General features: G+C 43.8%; 1 protein-coding gene across 3 annotated transcripts in view; it reads left to right on the forward strand.

The window, feature by feature from the left end:
• The first annotated feature begins 15,278 nt into the window (after positions 1-15,278).
• The window catches only part of GALNT13 (polypeptide N-acetylgalactosaminyltransferase 13), a 152,101-nt gene continuing 140,509 nt past the window's right edge, over positions 15,279-26,870 (forward strand). For all 3 annotated transcript variants that reach the window (XM_074873882.1, XM_074873883.1, XM_074873884.1), the window contains exon 1: positions 15,279-15,569. The gene's annotated coding sequence lies outside the window, so the exon portion shown is untranslated. The remainder of the gene's footprint in view (positions 15,570-26,870) is intronic.

Raw genomic sequence — 26,870 nt, forward strand, 5'->3', positions numbered from 1 at the left:
ATTACTTTCTTTATACCCTTGTGGCTAAGCTTATCCCCTAGCTCTCTTGCAACTTGCCTGCTTCTAAGATAATTAAAATTTTTATATCTTTGACTGTCTGATCTTTGCATTCTCTCTTAGATCGTCTGTTATATCCTACATTTTAACTACCAGTTTATTACTTACACAGCTTTGAAAGAAAAAAATACCCGTGCCACATCTCTTATGCTGTTGGCATGATAACCTCTAACCTCTGCGGTTCCCTTTTCTATTTTAAAGCATTAAAGAAAAAAATATTTTTTTCATATTCCTGCTACTTTGAGTATTTCTTAATGATTTGTCTTCTTTTAAATATAATGTATGGGTTTGGGGTTTTTTTTAGATGGTACAGTTTTTATTGAGGTCTGTTGTGTAAACGTTAAACACTTGGAAAAAGTTTCAGAAACAAAACTGGCAACTGCTGTAGTACTACCTTACATTAGACTCAGTAAAGACATCATAGCTTCTTTCCACAAATAAATCTGTTTCTTTTTTGTCTTCTGCTAAATAGACATTCTTAAGATGTGAAAATCCATTACAAACTTAGCATAGTACTGGAAAAATGGTTATATGTTAAATAGCTAAAACTAGTATATTAAGTCTTTCATTAGTCTTTTACTCAAATACTGTCCATGACTGGCACATCTCTGTAACTCCTTCCGTCTTCAGTTAAGAAAAATATCTTGTTCTTGGGTGGAAATTTAAAACTGAAAGTAGACCTTTTTAAAAACTGATGAAGATAAGACTTTTGTAATATTTAACATTAACTTTGACAAACGTCTAAGCAAAATCTTTTGTGAGGATGATGATCTGAAGATTGCTCCAGATATTTGTGTGAACAAATAATTATTGATAAATGAAATTCTATCAGTGACATTTCAGCTTGTATCTTCCCATATACATGTGGTATGCTGCCCTCCAGGTGCTTCATATGGACACTCGTATCTAGACACGGTTCTCAGTCATGTGAGTAGAGTCTCTTTTTTTGCCCAAGAAAGTACAGGGTAAGTAGTTCAGGAGAAACAAAAAGGACTTTACGCGTCTCAGTCAAGAAAAGTGAAAAGAAATTTTACTTTACAATAGGTGTGCATATGAGAAAATGGAATGAAAACAGAATTTCAATTAAAACTCAGAAGCATATTATGGGAAAGTTATAGAAAGGAAAGAACTTTGTGGATAATTCAGGGTACTATTAAATGTTTAACTGCCAGATCAAAAGGAAATAGCAGAGCTGTTTCAGCAAGAGGTCCTTACATTTATTCATTTATTCTCACTTTGCATCTACAATAACATGCCATTAGATCTTTCTTGCCTATCCTGTTTTATCCACGTGATGTTTTTCTCCTTCATGGAGCTCCCCCCAAAAAAAACCTGGGGCATGCACACGGCCCTGTATAGAACATACACCAGATAATACCCTTGATATTATAGAAACTGCCGATGCAAATTTATTTCTGAGAAAGAAAACCTCTGCAAATATCAGTAACCTTGGCTTTCTAGCATTAATTAGTTTTTAAGTTAATCCATGTAAATCATGTGAAAAGCTAACAGGTACTGCATAATATAAACCCACCATCAACATTTCTCACACTATTATGATAGTCATGCTTATGCCACACTAATACATTTCCCATTAAGGCTCCTTCTTCTTAATTCATAAACCATAAAATATAATAACCACTAAAAATGTATGGGGTTTTTTTTTGGTTGTTGTTTTGGTTGACATTTTAAGCGTGAATACGTCTTTTTTTTTTCTTGAAACTGTAAAATTTGGTTCAGCAGACGTGTGCGTCATTTGACCTCTGTGCTCGGAAAAATCGTATACGTAGAGCCCTTTAAATTTAGTCACTATACAGTATGTTGACAGTCATAGTTATGTATCTACTGAATTCCATCCTCCCAGTGCTACTGCTGGTCTGCACGGACATTCCTTTGGCCAGTTTCACCGATTCCTCCTTCCACGGTGCGCTCCAGAGTTTAGCAGCCTGAGGATTTAATTGCGATGCTCTCCTGAGCACTCCCAATGCCTGCAGGTGGATATTCGAAAGGTTAAAGTTAGCCTCAACCTCAGAGAACATCTGCCACAGCGCCCTGGGGAGCCAGCAGAAAGGCTCCTCTGGAGAGGAGCAAGCCAGAGGATATGAACTTCCTTACACTCCCACTAGCTCTTGTCAGCCTGTGCATACAGCTACATAAGAGTTCTCTACACAATGTGCCACAACAGGCTTTTTGAAACAAAAAGTGGGTTTTTAGCCACTTCTCTATTCTGCATCTGTGAAATTTGGTGACGTAGCTGTCCGGCCCTCACTGACAGTGAGCATGCTTTATCTGTAGCACAGCAAACCGCAGTCGTATGTCTAAGAACTTGTTTGTATTTTGTCCTTCTCGCTGTGTTCTATATTGGCCAGAAAATGTCATCTTTCCTCCTCCTTCGCGATTTTCCCAGAACACTTACGAACAGGCCTGTGTGGCCAGCTGGTAGGGCTGGGGTCACTTAAGAACAAAAGCATTAAGTGCCTTAGAAGCCTAAACTATTGATTTCAGGACAACGCAGGCTTCTGCAAGGCTTTTCAACAGTGTGACACAGACATTCCTGAGGTGGCATCAGCAGCTCCAAAGAGCTCTGTACAAGCTACTGTGGTGACGTTCCAGTCAGGGAGGTGCAGGATGGAGAGGCACTCTGCTCTGCCCACAGACAGACCACAACACGGGGAAGGGCTGGCAGCAATTTTACAAGAAAAACAGACTTCACATGGGTTATTCATATGGTTACTTGGCGTGGAAGGGATGTGCTGATTTCTTCTTTTCTTCCTTTGAATACTGAAATAAGGATATGGGTAGTGCAGACTGAATTATTCTTGTGTAACAGAGGCCTTACAAAGTTCTTACTCAAGCAGGACAAGCCGTAACATTTTGAATCCCCAGGTATTGTGTTAATGTCTGGTTTCTTCAGCTCCATCCAGAACATCAACATTTAACTGTACTGCCGCGGTTAAAGCCGTAAACGTGTGAGAAATCGAGTCGTCTGATAGATGTATGCTGTAGTTAATGTTTGCATAATTTTATTTAATAATGTTACATTTTTTAATGAAAATATCTATAAAATGTAAGAAAGGAATGCATGGGTCACTATTACTGCTTTCGCATTTTAAGACACGTTTAATTCTTTATCTCCTTACTGCTGTCCCACAAATGACCAGAGACATCAGATTGAAATGGTTTCCTTGGATAACACAGTATGTAGAAACATCTTTTTTTTTTCTCTTCAAAGTCATACTCAGGTGGTAGTCACTCAGTGAAATGTTTCTACTTATGTCTTCACCTTACGAGTAAGTTATACATATTTCTACCAGACATCTACTTGTTTGTCCTTTACCGTTAGGCTTTTATTTCACTAAAACTTGCACCAGCCTATTATTTGAGACATCCACCAGCTTTGACTGTTTTTTGCTCAGGGATATCACCCTGAGGAGTGATAGAGAAGAAGAGATTTCCAGGAGCTCTCCAGGAAAGTAGATTCTGCTAGACTTTGTGTCTAGAGTTCCTTTACAGAATAACAGGAAGCCTACTCTTCCTTGAAAAATATGGATGACATCAGTCTGTGTTGTTTGTGATCTCTAATTAATTTGTGATAATTATTTTTCTTTATACAGAGGTGAGCAGGTTTGCCATCCTCTATGTAGGTGATTGAAAATAAGAATTGAAACCACGTTGTAATAGATCCACTTCTGCACTGCTATGTTAGCTCGAGGTGACTTTGGAGCCACCGACTACAATGAACTCCTGATGACAGTCTCATTGGTACCAGATCAACAGCCCCCATATGCTACCCTAGAACAACACGGAGCATCAAGCAGCTTTTACAGAATGATTTTAACTGTATAAATAATCTAGAGCAATGGTACCCCACTAAGTGCCACTGCTGTGCCAGAACAGGAGTATAATGCTAGAACTCAAGAGAAAAGCGGTAATGTTAACTCCGTACCTGCTGACAGCTAAAATTTCAACAAAATCTTCTTGAAAATCTTGAGGGAAGTGGAGGGTTAATGCCACAATCTTACAAATTCAATCTTGTTTGCTTTTTGACCCGGTTTCTGTGATACGCCTCAAACCTGCCCCAGGAAAGAAGGACCAGCATCACAACCTCCCGAGCGTAGAGGTTAATAATCCCAACACAGTCAGTGTGGTAAAAGCTTCCGCAGGTAACTATGCTACCTGAAGACCTTCTGTGAGTGAGAAGATGAGTTTAACCAGAGGTCAATTTAGGATTTATTGGTGTTGAAATTATGCAGTCACAGAATAAGAAAAGGACAGCAGAAATAAAATTTAGATGCTGTTGTGAAACTATGCAGACAGAAGGGAGAATACACCTGGAAGACAAAAGACAACGAAGAGAGAACCTCAGATGTTTGGTATGACTAAGGTGTTGCATTTTAACGAATTATCTACTTCAGTGTGCAAGCTAAAAGAAAATCTTTAAAATTTGGTCAGTGAAAGAAAACACCACAATGGAAGTCAGAGAGGACTGGAATCATTTTCTTTCAAATCAATACATTTTCCAAGTGATAATTATTTTTCAGAGATATGAAATAGGGAAATCAGAGGTATGGCAAATCATATTAATATTTTCCCTTTACAAAATGAAAAAAAGGAGTATTGAGAAAAAAGAGAGAAAATGTCAATAGCCTTCAAAGACTGGAAGAAGAGAAAGTGAATTTATGAAGACATGGTGTGAAACGCTAATCTCAAAAATCAAATAAGGAATGATATTTGTGGGAGAAGTCTTCATAAATTTCTGTCATAATGTGCAGTGTTCTTGTAATTGGCAGAACAGCTGGGGAGAGAAGGAGGATTTGACAATAGGATGTGTATGTACGATGCAAAAGGCTTGCAAAAATTATGGGAAATGAAATATTAAATTATCTTCTCCATATTGAGAGACATTTGAGAGCATTTCCTCTACTAGCACTTTCATTTTGGTAAGTATAGAGTAATGAGATCAGACTGGGTTATTTTGCTTCTACATGTATAAATGTCTATGCTGTCTCCCCCAAAAAAGACAAATTGTCAAAAAGCATTAAAAATGGATCACCGATGCTACAGCTTTGTGGTAGGAAATCATATTTTGAGTTCAGATGCAAACAGCATTCTTTCAAATCAGAACTGATCAACAAAACAAACATGCCCAGGATTAATTGGCTGTAGTTGGAGTCTAATGACTGCAGGAAGGAAAATATTGATGGGGCTGATACCAGAGGAAAGGAAAAAACACCTGAGATTCTGCAATGTCAACGAAAAATAGAAAGATTCATCTTAAAAGGAACAACTGGAATAAAAAAGACAAGAAGGGCCTCAGTTTCTTAGAGTAAGATACCAGCAGCACAAAACCAAACTGGAGGATGGGAGGGAGCAGATGAGTGGCAGAGTTTCACAAAGCCCTTTTTTGCCACAAAACCCCCAGAGTTGGGCTTGACACCATACCGGTACGTTCTCTGCCGGGCGAATGCCCTCCCTAGAATCGCGGTAGCTTTTGCCGGTGCTTCGAGGTGGCAGCTGGATCCAGCCTGGCACCTGCCCGACCGGCTGCTTCCAGGTCATTTCAGCTACGCAAACTGGGAGACGGGAGCAGTTAGAAGAACCCCAGGTGTACATCGACGGGTACCGCAAGCGTTAAATACGGGGTTTCAAATTCTTTGAAGTATTTCTAATAAGGAGAAGTCTGTAAGCAATTTATGTGCTGCTTTATGCTCGCATAAACCAGAACAATTTCAGATGATGGCGGTATGTCAAAACTGTTCTCTGACTTTAATTGATTGATGAATAGGAAGAAAAAGTTGGAAACTAACTGATTCTTAGTTGTAAATAATGCACCCTGTTTTGTAAGAACTTAATTAGAAAGGTTTTCCCTTACAGCAGCAGAGCACTCATAATTCTATTAGAAAGTCTGAAATAAATAAGCTTAGAATCGGGCAGCTGTTCACAAATTAGCACTGTCACAGAACTCAACTTTTTTTAATCCTTTTATTATGCAGACTCAAGATTTCTGTTAACCCACAATTCACCACTATACTTGAAATTTAACTCACTCTTAGCCACGTGCCGCTTCAGTATGAGCGAACCTACACAGAAACACCCTGTTCTTCTGCGGAGATGGGGGAGAAAGCGATACCATTTCTTTTGGTGGAGTTACGAACCTTAACTGAGGTAGGAAAAAGTTAATGGCTGACAGCAACCTAGTACATTCTGTCTTGCACGAAATTTTGACAGCAGCGTTGAAGGAGGCAATTAAGCCACTTCCAGGTTTGAATGTTACTTAGAGGCTGAGTACAACACGGCAGATGCTCTCCCGAGGTGTGGGTGGCATCTTCCCACCACCAGAAAGATTTCAATGAGCTGCATGGTTTCAGATGGATTCCTGTAATGCCTTGCAAAACTAAACCAAATTAATGCGGTTTTTAACATGGGAGATTCTGCGAGCAGTATGAATGACATTTGGGTAACGCCTCAGGAAAACATTTGGAAAGAGTACTTACAAAGGGAAATCTAGTTTCTCCTCTCATAGTACGCTTCATTTCTTTACAAGGAATATTTCTGTTACTGTTGTAGGTACCAAGGCCAAACCCCTCTGCATTTAAATGGAGTAAATGGAAATGTGTTGTGAGACACCGAGTTTACACCACAATGGGTAATGACTGTTCATTTATTTGTAAGTAAGAACATTTGCGGTTTATTTTTGAGCCAAAAAGATTGTTGGCCGCTATTATACACATGAAAATGTGATATCTCATTTAAAATGTGGCAGCAGTTACTGACAGAAGCAAAACTAACCCCCAGAAAACACTGTATATAGCATATCTGCTTTTCCAAATATGAATGAGGTCACCCTTGGATGTGATCTATGTGTTACTGAAATGAAAGATTTCCCTAGGCAGAAAGCCATTAAGCCTGAATTAATGCCATAAATATCTAACAGCTACTTCAGGTGAATAATTCTGATTACAATATTGCCGTAGTTTTCTCAAATCACACTCCATGAATATTAGCCTGGAAATGAAGAGCACAATGTTTAGCACATACCAATGTGCTTATACAGGATATGGTGGAGAATTTTCTGCCAGTTTTATTAAGTATTTGGTGGTGCCTTTGGCAGGGAGAGGAGGTACCGGCTGGTGCCACTGGCATAGTCCCAGGTCAGTGGCTGTGGTGCTCGCACAGGATGTGAGGACTCGGATTTAATTTCCTCCTCTGCCTAAGAGAACTTCAACCTGCAGCTCTCCTTTCCCGGGAGAGCTTGGGAGACTGCTGGCTAATGAGGCAGGAAGGAAATTTCTCTCAGTCCGTCCTATTAAAGCCGTATCACTTTGTACAGACTCATTAAGTATTAATTGGGCCAGAAAGAAGGTAGGGTGATGCTGGGGATAGTAGGGTCCTACGCCTGCCTCCAATCAATGTTTAATTTTCTCCCATTAAATAGCCGTTAGAGCAGGGACTTGGACCCAGGCCCACTCGCTTGAAGCGGTACGAAATTACCGCCCATTGCTGGCACATCCAGCGCCACAGGGGGATGGAGCACAGAGAACCCTCACACCAACCGAGTTCGTGAGGCAGCAGCAGCAGGTACAAGCAGGGTTTCTGGCCCTTTGCGTCCCCCTGCCTGCAGCAGATAGCTCACCCACCACCTCCAGCCGCTGGGAATATGCCACGTCCTACAGCGCGGAGCTGTACAAGTGGAATATTTGAAAAAGCTCAGCTCTGAAGGGCCCTGTAGACCTTTGCTGGCTGGCAGACTGCATGCAGCTCACACCCGGGAGACCAAACATGCCTCCTCGAGCAGACTTGGGAATTATTTACAGGTCTCCCACACCCTCGCTGAAGGATTTATGCACCATCCCGCTGGGTTGAAAGCGGGCAACCATGCCCTCTGAGTTTTTGTGAAGTCCAGCTGAGGAAAGATCCTCAGAAAAAATCTACTAGACCAGAGAAAACAGTGCCTCCTAGGCAGCGTCAGCCCGAAACACCACCCAATTATAATGTGGTATTTATTGATATCTTTTTTTTGTAAGCTGTAAGTGCATTTAGAGCATCATTTGGTTCACAGGCAAAGGAAGGGTGATCTTGATTTCAAAAAGAACACGCATTTTACTTCCGAGTTACAGATACGCAATTACATGTGTGAAACAAAAATGAGAATAATACAGGTAACTACATTTAGCCATCGCCATCTCAGAGGAAGATAAACTTCCTCATTCACTGTCAGGGGAGTAACTTAGATGTGCCTGGCTTTGCCAACCTCCCTTTTCCCTGTGTGAATTATTTCTCTTGTGGCTTATGAGGTGTTTCCAGCATGACCTGCACACAGCTAGATCAAACTCCTGTTATCATTTCATGTTTTCTAGTCAAGACTGCCATTTCTAATGGTTTTACTTCATTTTCAAGAACTCTAATTGAGTTTGTAAAACACTGTTTTTCCTCTGAGCTGAGACCAAAAAGACAGTCATCTCTCTGATCAACGCCTCTGAGGTTTCCAAGAGAACATGTGCTGAAATCCCAAAGGCAGTTTTATGGTGTGAATTCAAGACACCAATTCAAGACAATTTTTATTTCTAATAAGAAAGCTATATGACTTCCAATATTCATAAAGCATTGTTTCCACATAAGAGTTTGAAGTACAATTTGCCCTTCATGCAGATGGAGATTGGAAGCACAGATTAAGGGAAAAAAACCCAAAACAAATGGTAGGATAATGCTAGTAATAGAAGTTTTAATTTTAAAAAAGGAGATCATTTGAAGGGGAAAGATAAATTGTATTGACAAAGAAAATTGAGTTTTACTAAAATGATGTCTTCATTTATCATGTAAGTTTTACTAAGAACAAGCTAGAAAAACGATTAGAGTAGACGTGATCAAAATTGTTACTGAGATTTGGCAAGGTGGCAGATCTTTATCTGACACCTAAAACATGATCAAGAATCAAAAGCAAATGTTACAAATATGGAATCTGATGCGTTTCTAGGCAGAGGACCAGATCCTGTCCTGCATAAAGGAAAAACTATTACACTAGCTCAGCTCTGTCATCTAAGGGCCTGTTTGCCACTGTGGTCCCCCAGCAACGGTTATGCATACTGATTTTGGAGGATCTTTACTATGAATTCAGGACTTGGAGGAAGGCTTCTTAAGGCTTCATCTGTGTTTGTACATTAAACTTACCCAGGACCATTCTCTGGCACAGAGACCAACTGGCAGGGGACGGCCTCTTCCTCCACAGGTGACTATGCAATTCGAATTTAGCATCTGTGTGCAGATACAGAAAGGCCTTTAGAATGTGATTTAGTATATGTCTGGGACAAAGGATGCTTCTCAATTAAGCACTCGGTTAAGTACTCTGTTGTCTTAATATAATCACCATGATGGTGATACAGAAGTAAAAAAATTCTGTATCACGTAACCAGTTCACTCAGTCTTCCAGGCAGTGATTTTTATTCTAACGTAAATCAAAAGAGTGACTAACCCACCTTCTCCCTCTCCTGAGAAGGGAGACATATCACCTGGGAAAAAACCCGTAACTTAACTTTCCCCTTCCATTGCAAATGAGTTTTCTTAGCCTAATTGACTTCATGTGTTTTTATGCCCTTCCTGTTTTTAACAGCCAGTCAAAATGAAACCACTTCTGGCCTAAAATTAATGGTAAGTCACAGGTAATGAAGAATCTGTACTTCAGACACTCCCACAATGAATGAAAGAGCTTCACTGAGAAGGGTATAGAAGTAATAAACTTGTAATAAATGTCAGAAAGATGTGAGCCCTTTATTGGAAAAAAACCTCATGTACTGCTTTTAACAACTGAAGCTGTCAGTTATATAAATGATAATGTGCCTTGAGGGAAAGTAAGCTATAAATCCTTTACCTCTGAAATGAAATTTTATCAAACTTCAGGAAATAGGTTGATGACAAAATTAATTCTCTGGTAATGCCAAATATAGACGCATCTGGCTATCAGTGTTTTGAATTCAGAGCAAGAAGGGTTTTCCTAAATATTTCCTTGCATCACAAGTGCCTTGCATCTAAAAGCGCCTGTGTCCTTTTGATCATCCTCACCCTCACACCGAAAACAATTCTGGAATATTATTTTTACCATCACTGAGTGGTACTGAGCAGCGATGTGAGTGCCAGTTCCGGCGTGCAGCAGGCAAATGGCGGGCTCCTGCATTCAGAGGAACCAGGAGAAGAGACGCTCTTTGCCATCTCCACCACCGGGGTTGGTTCACTGGGTAAATACAGGTCTCAGGGTGCTCAACGCTGACTTCTCGCTGGGCCTGAAACAGAGTTCATGGAGATTTGAGATTCCTTCTGGGTCCGTAGCTGTAAAAAGAGACTCAAATTCAGTGTATAGGGTTAGACTTGGTTCTGTGTGTTTTTCAGCTTTACTGATCTTACTCATCTTTTTCAATTTGAAGCAGACTGATGCAGCTAAATAAGAAGCAAACCATGGAGCAGTATTAACGCTAATGCCCTTACTTCGCTTCCATTACTGGAGAAATATATTCTATTCTTTAATTAAGAAAACAGAAGCAGAGGTAAATGACTCTAGAATGAGAGGACGAGCAAGAAGCAGCCCGAGGTTTACCCTTTATAAATAAGGCAGGCAAGACACAGGCGGTTACTAAGCTGTACATGAAAAAAGGAAATTAAATCACAAAGCCCAGATGACATTTGTCTAAGAGTCTTGAAGAAACGAAAGTCTGAAGTAACTGAACTACTGCCAAATGTATGTAATTTATCATTACACACACCTACTATATCAGATGAGGGGACTAAGTGTCATACCCTGCTTTAAAAAAGCTCTAAGATTTGTGTTCAAGACATAAAGGGAGTACAGGGCATAAAGTATTTAAATGCAAGGGTATTTCAACCTTCTCACACAGGGCAGGCAAATTTATCTCAAAGGTTATCCAATTTCTTTTCAAACAGTAAAGCCAGGCTGTGTGGTCGTACAGGAAGTCTCCATCAGAGGAGGTGTGGGATTCACTGATGCATTAGCTGTGATTGCTTTAATGTTATAAATGATACTTCGTGGGGTTGATGAATAGTTACATTTGGTTTACCTGTGGTTCTGCATTTGAAAAGGTAATATAGCAAAAGCAATAAAATTGAGTAAGTAGAACAGTACAGGCTGCTATTACCTAAAAAATAAGCAATGAATGACACTGAAAGGCAGTATACATGCAGTAACTGTCAGTCTGTTATCTATCAGCCCATTTTATTTCTATTAGGTGGTCGGAAAGGGTTCGATATTTTGTGTAATTATTGATGTAAAATGCAGATGAAAACGAATTGGCTTCTTCCTTCTGCTTTGTTTTCCTCTCTGCGTCAGATCATACAGAAGTCAAAGGATCTGTTCTAGGAAATAAATATACATAAATCTTTTCTCCAACCTCACCTGCCAGGAAAAAAAAAAAAAAAGGTTACCTTCTGGCATGACAGATTGGTTAGAAGGTCGTGGTAGATATTCCAGTAGAGCTAGGAATACATTTTTTGGCACAACACTACATACATTTTAAATAATGCAACACAATATTTGAAAGTACTTGTCAGGAAAAAGCACTGGTTTTATTTAAGCGCTATTCAACTCCAGCCTGTAAAAGCTTAGCAGACATGAACTTACGTGGGTCACACAATCAACCTACTGATAACCAGTTCGACTGCAACACCGCTTACCTATCCGGAAAGCAAAGGCATGTTCTACATTCCTATTTCCTCTGGCAGGGGGAAAGAAACGTTCTAGTAGGAAAAAAAACAAAAAGCATAGAGAAAGATGAGGGTGAGGGGAGGTGGGGAGTGGCTTTTGTAGGGGGGAAACTGAAGTGACCTGGACTTTCCTTCTGGCTGTGAAGGCTAAGGGAGAAGAAAGACTGAAGCCCGTGAAATCACAGATGTCATTAAAAAGTGTATTAAAAATGATTGTGCACCGTTTCTCAGAATACACGACTGGAAGACCACCCAGTAAGAATATCAAGCAGCTAATGGGGTGAAACTGAGGTACTTCTATACAAAATATGTAATTAATCGTGGAACTCTATGGCTCAAGCTGTTGTTGCAACCAAAGTCAAAACAGATTAAAACAGATGTTAAGAAGACTTCATTGAAGGGATATAGATAGGTGTTAAATGTGATGGCCTGAATGCAGCCCCCACACTGGAAACTCCACACTGCTAATTGCTGGAAACACAGACTGCTGAGAGACAAATTATTTAATATTTTTGCTATTTCTTTTACTGTTTTCCAAGCATTCACTACCCTTGATTCAATCAGTTATGTCCATTCTCCTCTTACGTGCCCTTCACCATCATACATTAGGTATTACAGATTTTTTTTCCTGAAAAATGGGATTGCTTTCATCATGGTTACTGGCATGTGGCCCACCCACGGTAAGTTATAAAAAAGATGCTTTGGTGCAAATACCACAGTTACACAAGCTATACGTTTAAAGTTTTCTATCTACCCTTGCATGTTTTATTCATTCTTGTACCTCTGTGGCACTATTTTGCGTTCTTCAATTGTCAGGAATACATTATTCTAAAAAGGACACTAATACTATGCAATGCCATATAATGGAAGTTTGGAGAAAGAAGCCTTTCCTTGGCCTTATGTATCGTTTGGCCACGATATATTAAAGGATAAGAAAACCAGAAAATAATAGCAGACAAACTAGATAGGTTACTGCAGAGCCACTGACATGACTGAAGCAGAGTTGTTTAATACAGCCCACTCATACTGAAATCGTCTGGAACTGTGAAGGATCGACCTCTTTAACAAAGACAATGCCAAAGACAGAGTCTTTGTACACACAGAGTAAATAACCACTATTACAGAGGAACATAGTGTGGAACAACTAGGGAAAAATGAAGTATAAAATCTTTTTGACACAGAAAATATCTTTTATACACTAGTTTAAAGATCTGTGCAGTTGCACTGTCAGGAGCTTGTTGAAAGCATCTTAGTAACATTTGGAGGTTTGTTATTTTCATGAATAAAGACAGCAGTTGTCTATTATACGAACTAAAAGGAAAACGATACTGAGAAGTGAACATTTCTGCTCTGTGACAGTGCCTGGTTACCAGTCAGGTGGCAAAAAAAGTCCTTCCATGAGACAAAACTGCTCTGAAGTATTTTTAAACTGCTTTTTCAAACAGGTGGCACGCTCAGAATCTAACACGGCATTAGGACAGAATGAATAAGGCGCTCGCTGAATTTTGCTGTTTCTTTTGTATTTATTACTTCTGAAGGAGAGTATTGTTTTAAGGGTGCCCAACTCTTGCGGATTGTTATTCTACCATGATAGCTCACTCTTTCCTACTCGGAACACGCATGCTACTGTTAGTATTAAGAATGAACAGAGAAAGAACACTTAGCACCTACACAGGCAACATCCATTTCTTCATCTTAACATACTTTACAGGAAGCAATTAATGCTTCCAACGCCCGTGCGAGGTGAGAGATAAGAAAGCTGCAATGCAGAGGAATTGACTGGCTCATCCTCAGAGAAGCACATAACTGGATTTCCAGTCTTGCACTCCAGCACTAGCCCTCGTTCTCTGCTTTGCTCCTACCGAGTCTACCTTAGGAACTGTTTAATACTTTACAGGCTATGCATCATATACACCGAACAGACTTTGTACCCCAAAGCCATGTTAAAAAATTCTGAGCAATCTTTCGGGATGTTTTGAGAAGAGAAACAAAGGCCATCAAATTATTTATTTAAATGTTATTTTAGAACATACTGAAAAATGGTTTTATTAATTATTTTGTAAGGGGAACAAGAAATACAAAGTGCCAAGAGGTTTCTCATCCTTAAAGCAGCCAAGTTTATGCAGTTAGTTTTTAGTGTCAAAAAAGATACTATTCAACTGACAATAAAATGTGGTAAGTCAGGACTTTTTCACTTTGCTTCAGTGTTGCCGAGTCTGGTCACACACAGACAGGAAGAAGGGAAAGGAGCACAAAGAGACTGTATCAAAATACAAACTTCCCGGACCTTTTATCCGCTACCCACTAAGAAAAAAGTTAATGTCTATGCAGCCTTTACCTGGCTATTCATGTAAACACGATGGATCGCTTTTTTCTTTCGCTTTCCTTTTTTAACGAGTGAGATTTCCCTCACAAAAGTAGTAAAATTTCAGCCAACGCTTCAAACGTCCTGCCGCTTTCGATACAAGAGGTAGTAGTGCCTCTGGGGTCTGCGGGTGATGATTTGGAAACACATCCTAACCGTTCCGTGCACGGCAGCGCTGCTCTGCGGGGATGTAACGGCTCTCTGGGAGCGGGGCAGAAACACCCTCGGAATTTTACCTGAGGAATGGCGAAAGACATCTGTTTCAGGGCACATGTTGCAGCAACGATTAATTGAGGTATTTATTTTTAAATGGAGAAATACAACATTTTGACAGGTAACTTACAGTAGGTTCTCCTGCAGGATCTGGTAAGCAGGGCTGGGGTTCGAGGGTAAGAGCAGCTCGATGCCTGGGCGCTCCCGGAGTTCCTGTGCTTCCCCCTGGGACCGGGAAACTGGAGAAACCATTGAGTCACTTTTAATAACCCGTCAAAAGGGTGACTTAGCTGAAGGATTCGGGGGGCAGCAAGGAGCAGGCGGCCGCCCCTCACGGCAACCCACCGAGAGCTCCCCGGCGTTCAGGGGCAGCGCTGGGGCTCGGTGCCGACCAGCCCGGCTCCTGCCACCTGCCCCCGCACTACGCGGTGACTGACCCGCAGCCTGAACACTTTCCGTCACTTTAATAGAGGGATCGTGCCTGTTGCTGTGGGGTTTTGCCTCCCTTTTCTCTACATTTCCACCTAGCGGGTTCCCAACGCGCCCTCTCCCGCCCCCACAGCGGCGGCCTGAGGGGGGGACCCGCCGCCCGGGTATGGCAGCTGGTTAGAGACCGGGCACATCGCCCGGGGCTGAGGGGGGGAAGGAAGGAGGAAGGGAGGACGTTCATCTTCTTCAAGATCCGACCCGAAACAGGGGCGTCCTGGGGCGGAGGGGCGGCCGCATCGCCTCAGGGCGGGGACCTGGCGGCACCGCCCGCTCCCCTCAGCGCCCCGTTCCCGCCTCCTCCGCCCGCTCCACCGCCTCCCGCCCCCCTCCCGGCAGCCGCTATTTGTAAGGCGAGGAGCCGCCTCCCCGCACCTGCCCGCCCGCCTCTCCTCCCTCCCTCCCTCCCTCCGGGCCGAGGCAGGCTCCGCGCTCGCCGCGGGGACACGCACCTCGCCGCCTCCCCGCTCCGCCGGGCCGAGCCCCAAGTATCGCGGGAGCCGGGCGCTGCCGGGCGCCGCAGCCATTGGGGCGGAGGCTGACGCGCGGCCACCGACCCGGCGAGGCAGCGGAGCCCAGCCCAGCCCCGGGGCCGCCGTCCCGCCGCGCCGCGCCTCGGCGGCCATGAGGAGGAGGAGGGCGGCGGCGCCGCGCTCTGCCCCGGGCGGGCGGCGCCGCTGCTGCCGCTGCTGAGAGCGGGGCCGGGGCCGGGGCCGCTGTGGGGCTCGGCGTCCCGCCGCAGGTAAGCGGGGGGCGGCCGGCGGGTCCCCGGGCGGGGCGGGACGGGTCCCGGCGGCACCGAGCTCGGCGCGGTGCCTGCCAGGAGCGGGAGTCACCCCCCCACTCCTCTTCCCCTCGCCTCACCCCCCTCGCCTCGGCCCGGCTCCTTTGTCAACTTGGAGCCGTCAACTTGGCGGCGGGCAGCCGCCCTCCCCGGGGCTGCCGGGGGAGCTGGGCGAGGGGCTTCGCGGGTAACGCTGCCCTTAGCCCATTCCCGCCGCCTTTCCTGCTGGTTCCAGAGAACGCGGTTCGGTGGGGGGGAGAGCTTTTCGGGCAGCGATAAGCCTGAGCCGAAGCGCCGGCTCTAGACAGCGATGTATGACAAACTGTGATTCAATCTGAGTCCTCGCGTGCAGTTTGCTCGCTAACAAACTGATGCTGTCTCGCTTTTTGAGGTTAGGAGAAAAGCTCTAAATGTCCCTGGAAGACTGCAGATAGCGTATGCTTGTGGTGGAGGTGGAATAACGTTTTGGGCTGTAAATCTCAGCCGTAGTCTCGAAGCTCCCTGGAAGTCCCTCAGCCTGGCTCGTTCCCGTTTTCCCGGCGCTGTGTCCCCGCTCACGACAGAGCCTGTGCACCGAGCTGGCGGGGCGAAACGCTGCTCTGATGTCGGTGGCCGCTTATATTCGTTTCTCCTGAGTGTAAACAGTCAAAACGCAGTGTAAATGAGGTTTGGCACAGCTGGTTTGAAGCTCTTTTTCTTCATAACGTTGTAAAGTTAGGATGCCGACTGTTTTCCCAAGAATTGGGTAAAAACTTCTTTGGAGCTAACAGAAAATAAAGTTTAATTTACAGTTTTTGACAAGAAATTGTATCAATCTGAAATAGTAAAGAAAAACACGACTGCTGGAGCTGACATTCTTTCCTCTTTGTTGCAAAATGAGAACGGGATGAATATTTATTTGGGTGCTCCCGGGTGACTGGCAATACTAAGAGAAAAGATTAATGAGAGATTAAGACATGCTCAGAATTAAGCAGGGGAAAGCAAGAGGCAGAGATTATTTTAACTGATTGATGGCTACTGGACTTTGAGGAGAGAAGTGAGGCCCTAAAGCTTGTGCTGTTTTCCGAGTAGTCTGTTTTGATCTTCCTCTGTTGTGCCCTTGGTTGGTAGCATATCTGGTTAATGATGATCTTGATCTGTGTTCAGCGGTAAAAACCCTGCAAAGGTGCTAAGGCTAATGAGGACAGTTAAAAAATTTGGTGTAACTTGAAAAGTGGTACTTTATCTTTTGATAATTTTTTTAGCTAGGTCTGTTACTAGAGATGCTTTAGGATTTTTTTTTTTTTTTTTGTTAATAAAAAGTGGGTTTGGATGGCATTAAACTGAGAGTGTGTAATACGGCATAAATTTGGATTCCCCTGGGGTTAGTTTTCTGAAGTTTAGAAGTGATTTCCTCAGTGAAGCAATATTCTGAGAAACAAAGCATATGCTGTATGCACGTACTGTATTTTCCCATCTTTGTGTTCATACACGAGTGATCAGTGTTAGCGCACACTCATCTTCGGGAACTTGCTATCAGGAGATGCTGATGCTGGTAGAACAGGGCGGAAAGCCAGACTCGCAGTCTCCTCTCTGCCTGCGGATGAGCTTTAAGAAAATATGAGTGTAAACAACTGTGCCTTACAGGCACGGAGGAGGTAAGCCTACGTGCTTCTGGGATTTATGTCTGTTAACACCTGCCTCCCACCTGCCCCAGAAAAAGCGATGATTCTTCCTGAACGTTGGTGAAGGAGAGGTGACATGTCTGTTCCCACCATCCGTACCCCCAAGAACCCCCTTCCTAGAGGAGAATAAGTTGTACAGACATTCCTTACCAGCCACAGCAAAAGCTTACGACTGGTTTATATTTGGGAATGTGCAGAATTGGGTTGAGTTACTTTCCTTCTAATGTTAAATGCAGTTGTTTTGAGTTGAGGCCAAAGTACAGTGAAGGACTAGCTAACCCCACTGTCAGATGACAGAAGAATTAAGGCCAAAGAAAAGCAGAATTGCTTGGAAATAAGAAACTAGAAACCTTGTGATGTTTGTGTAAGACACAACTCTAGTGCATTAGCAGGTGAATTCAGGAGACTACTGTCCCTCAAAATAGGGGAGAATTGAGTTCCATTTGGCATTTATAAACATAGGAAAATACTTTTTTTTGTTTTTACGTATAGTGAGAGCTGTGCACTTCTAACAAACTTGCTTTCTTCAAAAACTTGGAGATCTCTTGAATGGAAAAGAAAAAAGGATTGGACAGTGCATATTCTACTAATTTTTTGTTGATCAGTTTTAAGTTAGGGTAAGTATGATGTGACAACTTCTTGATTGTCAAAAATGGCTTTTAGTATTCATAAACTTTGCTTTTTTCAAGACTGTTGTTCTGTGGGATTGGAAGAAATGAGGGAGTTCTGGTCTCCCAGCATTTTAAATGAGTTCCTTTGGCCTTGGCAGGTAGACGAAAGACTCATCAGGTCCTTCTCTTCACAAAACAGCTGAAATACCTGTTTCCCACTGATGCAGGTGTTCCTCGGCGGGTACATCCTCCCGGCGCACGTGAGCAGGGAGTCTCACAGTTGGTGTTTGCTTGACTGATCTTCAGGTTCGAGTGGGTGACTGCTGATGGCTGCTGTGCTCCGGCTCTTCTGCGCTTTGGCTGCTCGGTGCTGAGCGCCAGCTTGTACCTGTATGTTGTATGTCCAGTAGCTTATTACCCTTTTTGGCGATGCAGAGCAGTAAGTCGCAATTACAAACAGGACTCGTGCGGGAGATGGTCTTACAGAAGGCAGTGGTTATTTTCCTGGTGGTGCTCTGGTTCCAGCTGTTTAAAGTTTTGGCTTTGCACTATTATCTTCCCGCACAAGCGTCTTTGTCTGTTTGATCAGCAGGATTGCTGCAGTGTGAGCACTTAGTTATTTTTCGGTGTTGGTGTAATGTTGGTGGTGAGCGTGTTGGCACGGCCGGGGTGGCTGGGCAGCTGGCCCTGCGTCTCCGTGGGACGTGTGTGATTGTCAAAGGTTTGTGGTGAAATCCTCTGGTATGTGGCTTCAGCTGCTTGGGCTGGGTTTTTCCTTGGATCCTTGCCCTGTAGCTTTTACCCGGGTTGTTGTGTCGCCGCCTGGCTTGCTCCAGCTTTTTCTTCTTGTTTGAAAAGGTAGAAAACTGGTCCTGGGTGGTGTATCTGTCAAGTCATTAATACCACTCAAGTACTTGTTCCTTTTTAATGTCAGTGGTATGTGGGAGAGCACCCACCATCAGAAAACAGGGTACATATAGTCAGGTTAGCTTGCTAATTAGCTGTGACGAGGTGTGCGGCAGCTTGCAAGGGGGTACCTGCCTGTCACCTGGTGGGGTGATGAGCAGAGGGCAGAGGGAGGGGAGATGCTGGGACTGACTGCCGAGGCGAGGAGAAGCCCATGGGGTTGGTGACCAGAGTCTGCTGGTTTGTTTGTAACTGTAACTGGATGGACTGAGCTTTGGGGGAAGAACGTGGGAAAAGGAGTGAGAGGACTTTGCATTTCTTCTGTGAGCTTCCCAAGCATTATAGCACCTGGGATTGTCCTCTGGTGTTTGGGTGTTGGGTTTATGCTCATTCTTCTAGGGTCTTTTTTTTTTTAGCTGGCTTTACGTTTTTGGTGCTTTGTGCCAACACATTGGTAGAAACAGCCTGGTTTAGTTAGGATCAGGTTAGTTTCTGAAGGCATGGCCTTTAACGGAGGAAGTAAACCCAGATAAATTCTTCACAAATTTGTCATCATTTGCAAGCTAACTGGCTTACAGTGAGGTGGCTCTGAACACAAAAAGCTTTTTTTGTCTGAATATTGGGGATGTGGTGCTTTGAGGTATCGATTTTGGGAGAAACGGGTGCTAGTCATTGCCTGACTCTAGTCTGAACAAAGCAATGCAAAATAAAGGGTAGGCTTTTATTACAAAGAAGTTTGGTTAGATGAATTAATAAGTCTTTTCCACTTTAATTTCTGAGTCACGGAAATGCATTTAAAAATGAAGAATAGGTCTATTATTAAATGTCAAGCAGTCTATTTCAGGAAAGGAGAGAGGGGGAGAAACTAATTCTTAAAACACAACACTGGATAGCTCTAACTAGAGATACCTGATTTCCACCCCCACCCCTTTTTTTTTTTCTCTTCTTACTAAATGTGAAAGAGCTTCCTGTATTGATCTTGGAGATTGATAGTTCTAGCAGTATAAGTTCTTCAGATAGCTATACATGAATTAATAAACTGCATATGGTATTAAATGACGATTCATGGGTTTTGGTTAGATCAATCTAGTCATAGGATTTTTGTAGGCAAAACATATTTTGAATGTGCTTATTTTAAAATTAAGGTATGCCTTAGAAAGATAGGGTTGCAAACCTTAATAGTTCTTAAAGCAAGCTTGCCTCCAGTTTTTTTTAATGATGATTGCTCTCATAGCAACTCTGATAAATTTAATTTATTACACAGTGAAGCGTGTTTTACCCAAAGCTTAAGCAGTGAGTGGACTTTAGCTTGTTTGATCCTATTCCATGACACCGTGGTGCTGTACGCAGGGATGCAGTGATGTTTTAATAGAGTTTTGTCAGTTCACACTGGCTAATTGCCATTCGGTGCAGTACTGCCTGCGTTGGACCCTGATTCTGCAGCAGAGGTTGACAAAAATAATAATGCCAACGCTTTCTGTGTCTGGCGCTTAAATATTGTTATTGTCTGTTTTCACTCCGGTAGCTGCGGTGAGTCGCAGGAAGCTACGAGGAGCAGTTGCATTCATCCTTTGATTTATTAGAGGTGAAGGCTGGAAATCTTAGATTTCAGATGAGCTGAACTCTGGTCTGCCTTCCTTTAGGTGTGAAAAAGATACTTGTGATAGCTCTTGCTTCTGCTTGGGAATTTCTTCTGGCAAACTTCTTTCTGATTGCTGCTCAGCTCACCTACCCCTCTGTTGCCCAAGTCTGATCCGAGTGGCTGTGGCAGAGCAGATGTGCACTATAGATCAGGTCGGAAAGGCTGAAATGCTGCTTTCCCGGAGGGCTTGAGGGACGCTTTCACTACGGAGTTGCATTCATTTTTTAAAAATTAAGTATTCCGCTACTATCACAAGCTCAGTGTTCATTAATATGTACATCACTTGAGTGTCAAATGTCGCATTATAACAAGGATTTGTCAACAGCAGTAATTCAATGTCTAATACCCTGGTTCATAAAATGATCTGATATTCTGATATATAGTATTCTTGTGGTCAGTAGCGTAACAGTATCTGTGGCCATCCTGAGGGTTCTATTTTTTTGCCTTTAGCCTAAATTCTTTCAAATACGTATGGGAGGAACACTTGAGAGGCTGTGAATTGAGATGCTTGCTAACATACAGAGATGTCAAACAGGATAAATTTCAGTGCTGACTGAGGTGTTAAGTCGCATACATTAAAAGAATGGTCTGCATGACAAATAACGGATTCGCTAGAAAATGCAGCATGCCTCAGTTAAATAATGAAAAGGCAGGAAATTACCACTGGAGTCATAACAGTAATGTAACTCCATCCACTTACTCATCTTTCTAATGGGCATGCTGTCTGAAGGCTGTATACAGCTATGGATATTGTACCCTGAAAGGTCAACCAAGGCAGTTTTCTGTCCCTCCCCCACCACCAATAGCATATTTTTTTCCCCTCAATATTGTCAGTTTAGAGGGGGGTGTAAAGGAGGAGAGTCAGAGGAGTTCTGTTTGTAGTTTGGTGCTGTGCAGAGGTATTGGGGAAATAGTGTCTGTGGAAATGTATACAGTGATATTTAATGAAATCTGTACTATAAAGCACCAGTACAGATAACAGATTATCAGGAATAGACATTTTTGATTCCACTTTTCAGCTGTGAGGTGCTGCACCCATGACGTGTGCTCCATAAGGGCAGTGAGAGCCGTGGTGGCATTGGGAACACAGCTCTGTCCCTTGTCCTCCGAGACGGTGAGCCGTGGCAGCGTGGGCATCGCTGGGGTGTCTTTGCTGTGTCTCTGTTCCTCTGCTGCTGTCCTCACCCTGCCTGTTAAAGCTCTTCTAGCAGGCAGCAACGCTTGGCCAAGTGTGTACAGCCCCGGAGGCAGAGCAGGCCTGCTTGTTGTTCTCCTGTGAGACAGGGTGCTGGTGGGATCCCTGGGTGCTTTGCTCCCCCCGGGTGCTGCCCAGCACACCTGCCGCTGCTGGCCAGTCCCCAGTAGCTGTCGGGTGCCTGTGGGCTCAGCACCAGGGGAGGCTGGAGGAGCTGAGAACCGCTCGGTGGTGGAAAAACCCAGATCCCTTCCCCGAGAGCAAGCCCCAAACCCCGCTGCGGTCGGGAAAGCTGGGTGGGTGTCCTGAGTTACAGGTGTCGCATCTGGCGGTGCTGGGAAGGCGGGGAGCGGCTGGGCAGCTCTGGGGGCTTTCGGCAGAGCTTGGTACCCAGGGGAGCAGCCCCCCCTACCCCCCCAGTTGCTAGGCAACCGCTGCCTGATGCTGCGCCGCAGCGTGCTGGCGATGCATGCAGATGTGGGCACATCTGGCAAAGGAAGGAGGTGTAGTGTTCCTCCTCACGTCCTGGGTGTCTTCCTATAATAAATCACAGATTAAGCTGTATTTTTAGCAGGCCCTGGCTCCTGTAGGCGCTTCCTCAAGCTTTTACAGCTAACATTAAGTTCAATGTTGACTTGGAAAATGATGCTCAGCTCTGTTTTAGATTTCATTCTGTAGGAAACCGACTCTTTTGTTTTGAAACAATGCTTTCATAATAATAATTTACAGTCTGTATCTTTTCTTACCCAAGCATCTAGGCAGCATTAGTCAGTCTGGGCATTCCTGGGAGTAGAGGTGGCCGACACAAGTTGCTTTGCACAGGTTGCAGTCTCGCAGGTTTGGGAGATCGGATTGAGGTCAGAGTAGTTTTGATATTCATTTGGAAGATGTAGTCACAGTTCTAGGGTGTCAATGGACTCTGGGACTCTGACTGTGCTTCTGTATTAAATCAGTAGAAGTGTGGAGTGATAAATCGGGCAGTTCTGGTTTTCTTTGAGGGAACTTTTGTAAACAGTTTATTTCTGTCTTGCTCAAGGATTAGGACACTTAATTCAGATTGAGCCTTAAGAGTAGCAACAGATTAAGGGGCCGTTCAAGGATGTGCTCATGCTGCTTTACAGAATGTGGCCATTTGAAAATGTGTGGAGATAAATATCAAGTTTCTTCTGAATATAGTTTTTTTCATGTAATGCTTGAGGTGCTGCTGTGTTGGACTTCCTCTTACCCCCACCCCCGTGTTGCTGCAATTTATGTCTCTTAAATCCACAGCACAGCCTGAAATTGCCACAAGTCTCACTGATGAAATGTGAAGACAGAGCAGTTGGAGGAAGCCATTGGCCTGTGAAACAGGTGGATGGTCCTTAAAGGAGCCCAGATCAGGATAATTAACAGGCATGTTACAGAAAGCCACGTTCAGTGCTTCAGAAAGGTGTTACTCTGGCTGGAAGCTTTCAGTTAACACCTCACATGAAATTTTTAGGTGTGGCATGTTTGTAGTTTTAATACTTTTAGTCCATTAAGTCAAGAGATGAAGATGATGCTTATCACTTAACAGACCACTCTTTCCCCTGGGCAGCTTTCGTCTCTCTCAGGTGTAAGTTTTGAGGAGCATGCCCAGGGACGGGCTGGAGCTGCTGATCCTGCTAGAGCAGCGCTGGAGGGGAGGGATGGCTTTGGGTCCAGGGGAGTGAGACCTCGGGGCCGGTCCCTTTTCAGCACTGGCAGGAACATACTGGCTCGAGAATCGGGGCTTCTGTTGAATTGAGGCACTAACGTGAGCTACATGTCTAACTTCCAAGGGTGTGACTGCGGGAACATCACCAGGGGAGCAAAACTGGTGAATGCTTTTCAAAGTCGTGGCCTCAGTCTGTGCTCCTGTTGTTCCTACAGACAGGACAGTATTTTTATCGTGCAGAGATATGGTGAAAGTGAATTAAAAGCTTTTGAGGCAACGGGACAGAGTAGTGATGGATGCCGTGGCTTTGAGCCCCTGAGAAAATTAAATATTGTTCATTCTGTGCATGGCTTGGCTGGATGAAATAAAGAGGGCATGGGGCCGTGTGGTGAGTTACAAGAAGAAATACTGAACAATTACTTTGTTTTACCAAATCTGATCTGCTGTGTGGCTCAGTAAGAGTGGGCTCTGCAGAGAGGGTTTTTTTTTTTAGTACATGAGAAAGGCAAGTCAAGGTTTTGCAGCTATCTTTAATTCTGCCAGTTTTTTGGAGCTTGGATTTGCAACCTCCATAACATTCTCTTACCACAGCACTTTATTGTGGCAGTTTTAGGAAAGGCTGGCAATGCAGATGATTTCTAAATTTGCATACTGTTTTCTATTATAAAACCCTCTTTTTATTGCTTATAACACTGCCAAACTGCAGGTTTTTTGGGGCAGGAATTTCCCTTGCTGCTTTGCTGCTAGATGCTGTTTTTAAATTAGCTTTGTTTTTAGAAGAACCCCAGTATATTTACCTTCCTCGTCTTCCTGAACACCTTGTTGCTCTATATTTTAGTAAAAAAAATCCCTATTATTTGAGAAGCTTCACCTCTTCTGAGGTCTGGAGGAGGGACTTGAGGTTATAGGAATCGCTGCGATGGTGAGAAGTTCCTTCTGCTCGCGGCTGTTGGTGGCCAGACTGCAGTGGCCCTTTGTCCCACGTGCCAGCAGCAGGGGCTGGATGTCCCCCGCCACTGTTGCTCCAGGACTGTGGAAAGGGCCTGTTTAGTTGAGTGCAGGTGGGAGGAGAGCTGGGCTAGGAGGGGAAAGTCTGAGCTGAGCAGAAGAGCCTGGCCCTGGGGGAGAAACGGGTGTTTGGAGACAGAGGGAGAACCAGCTCCTCAAAAAAGGAGGATGGGGGTAGGGTTAGGAGGGGGAAAATGGGTGGAGAGGAGCGCCGAGGACCCTGACTGGGTGTTGGAAATGGCTGGGTAAGGAAACTGGTAATCCAAACTGGTAATGGGCCTTGGGGACTGAGAGGAGACACGCAGCAAGGCAAGATGTCTTGGTTTCCACTGCGGTGGTGGTGGGGTGGGAGAGCGGAGGGCAGAGAGGGCTGGGAGGGGGCTGAAGGAAAGGGGGGGGAGCAGCAGGGTGGCAGAGGAGCCCCCCTGAAACCAGGGTGTGTTAGTGGCAAGGCCAAGTGGTGAGGGCGGCTGGATGCCCAGGGCTTGGGGGAAGATGCGGGTGACGAGGAAATACCTTACACTCTCCAATTCCGGCTCTTTGGGGGTCGTGGGTTTTTGTTTCTGGGGCTTTTTTTGAGTGCTTGAACTTTCAGGACTCCTCTTCTGGAGTGCTGGTGTTCTCCTGGTGTGGTAGGAGTTGAGCAGTGCACGCTCAAACCAGGCTTGTGCTCCGTGTGCAGGGTAAGCAGGTCAGCCGTGTCTGTGCTTGGGAGGAAGGTGGAGAAAAGGTTAAGCAAAGACTTGTGGCTAATAAGAATCATGCTAAAGTTTCTTATTTACGGCTAAGAAATCTTGGAAAGGCAGCCAAAGGCACACTGCTGTTTTTTGTTTGCTTGGGTTTTGGGTTAGTGGCTGTTGTATTTAGTTCTTAGTTTAAACCCTTGTGTTTGCTATTATTTAAAAAAACATGTTAATTATTTCTTAAGGAACTGTAGCATAAAGCATTTATGGGGACTGAACAACATTCAAAATCCACAAGTGTATTGACAGAAATGGGGAGGTTTTGGCAGGAGTGTCCCAAGATCGTTCTGAGGTGGTCTGGACCATGACTGAAATTTTTTTCTTATATATTTTGTGTTTTCTCAGATTGGAGGAGAAGAACCTTGCTCCTACTTGCCTAACACTAGCTTTGCATATATATTGTTAAAATTTCCAATACTTGCTGAGAAATGCTATCTTGGCTAGTCAAAGTGATTGTGAAATTTTTGTGCAAATGTGAAGTTCAGGGAGGGGGAAGAAAGAGGGAGAGGAGATACTTCTTCCATCCTGAAACAGACCTAGGTTAAAAAAAGCAAGCCAAATGGTAATCTTTGATTTTATTAAAAAAATAAAACCATTCTGTCTGAAACTATTGTTTTCAAATTCAACTCAAGCACTTGATTGAAGAAAAAGACCAGTTAGCCTATCTTGGTGATTAATGTGTTTGGATTTGGAATTCTTTTGCTTATTTTATTTGTTCAAATAAACCTTAATTGCAATATAAGCTGATTTGAGGATGGTTTGTGGTGAGGTTAGGTGGAGCCGAGGAGCTCTTGGGCATGTGTGGGAGCAGTTTACGCTGGGCGGCTACCGACGGTGCCTGGTTCTGGTTCCGCCTGGCTTCATGAGCTGCTCAGCCCTGCCTGGGGCTGGGGCTTTCTCCACAAGAATGTGCAGAAAACAAGTGATCCCTCTTCAACCATTTGAGTTTAATTCCTCATCCCACACAAGGGAAACATGGGTGTTCCAGTGGGTACCTCGGCAGAGTGAGCCCCTGTCAGTGACCCTACAGGCTGCTGAGTTACAGTATCTGCTGGTGGTTTTCCTCTGGGTAATGAAATGCTTTATTTAATTTCTCCCCCCGCCCCCCCCCCAAAAAAAAAAAAAAGAGGTATTTATAGGACATGAAGAGTTAGAAGGTGTGATTCTTTGTCACTAGTAATCCTCACTTCTGTAGCAAAGCAACCCAGGACTGGATTCATGGTCAGACCTTTGGGCCAAAGGCTGCCCTGCCTGTGCCCCGCAGCGAGATGCTGCTACGCAGGGGAGTGGAAGTACCCTGAGGTTGCTGGACTTTAAGAGATTAAAGCATGTGTGTTTGTTTTGGTTTGTTTTTTTTTAAGAAAGGGGAGGAATATTGAATCTAAATGTCAACTATTGTGAAAAGGAGTCTTACCATCATTGCTGCTAACTTCCTGATAGCCTGTTGCTCCCCCTTCATTCAAGCACCTGAAAGCTGCGCAGCTAGCTAATGCACCAGAGCAGGCTGCAGCAGTTTCTGTACAGACTGTTTGTCTAAAAACTGCACAGCATTGGGAATAGAAGATTTTTCCAGTTGCCCATCGATGACTGCTGCACTTCTGAGGTTTACTCGCTTCTATTAAAACAAGAACCGATGAAGAAAAAAATTCTTCTGTATTATTAAGAGCTTAGGGAGGAAGTGCCTTTGTGTCTCAGCTGGTGCTGAACAAATAACTATTCTGCTCAACACTACAAAAGCCAATTACAGCCACCATGGTGACAGAGACTGTGTGGGGAGGGTTAACACTTCAGCTGTTTTCTCCTTCTTCTAATAAA

The sequence above is a fragment of the Strix uralensis genome, chromosome 6, assembly GCF_047716275.1.
Source record: "Strix uralensis isolate ZFMK-TIS-50842 chromosome 6, bStrUra1, whole genome shotgun sequence".
NCBI lineage: Eukaryota > Metazoa > Chordata > Aves > Strigiformes > Strigidae > Strix > Strix uralensis.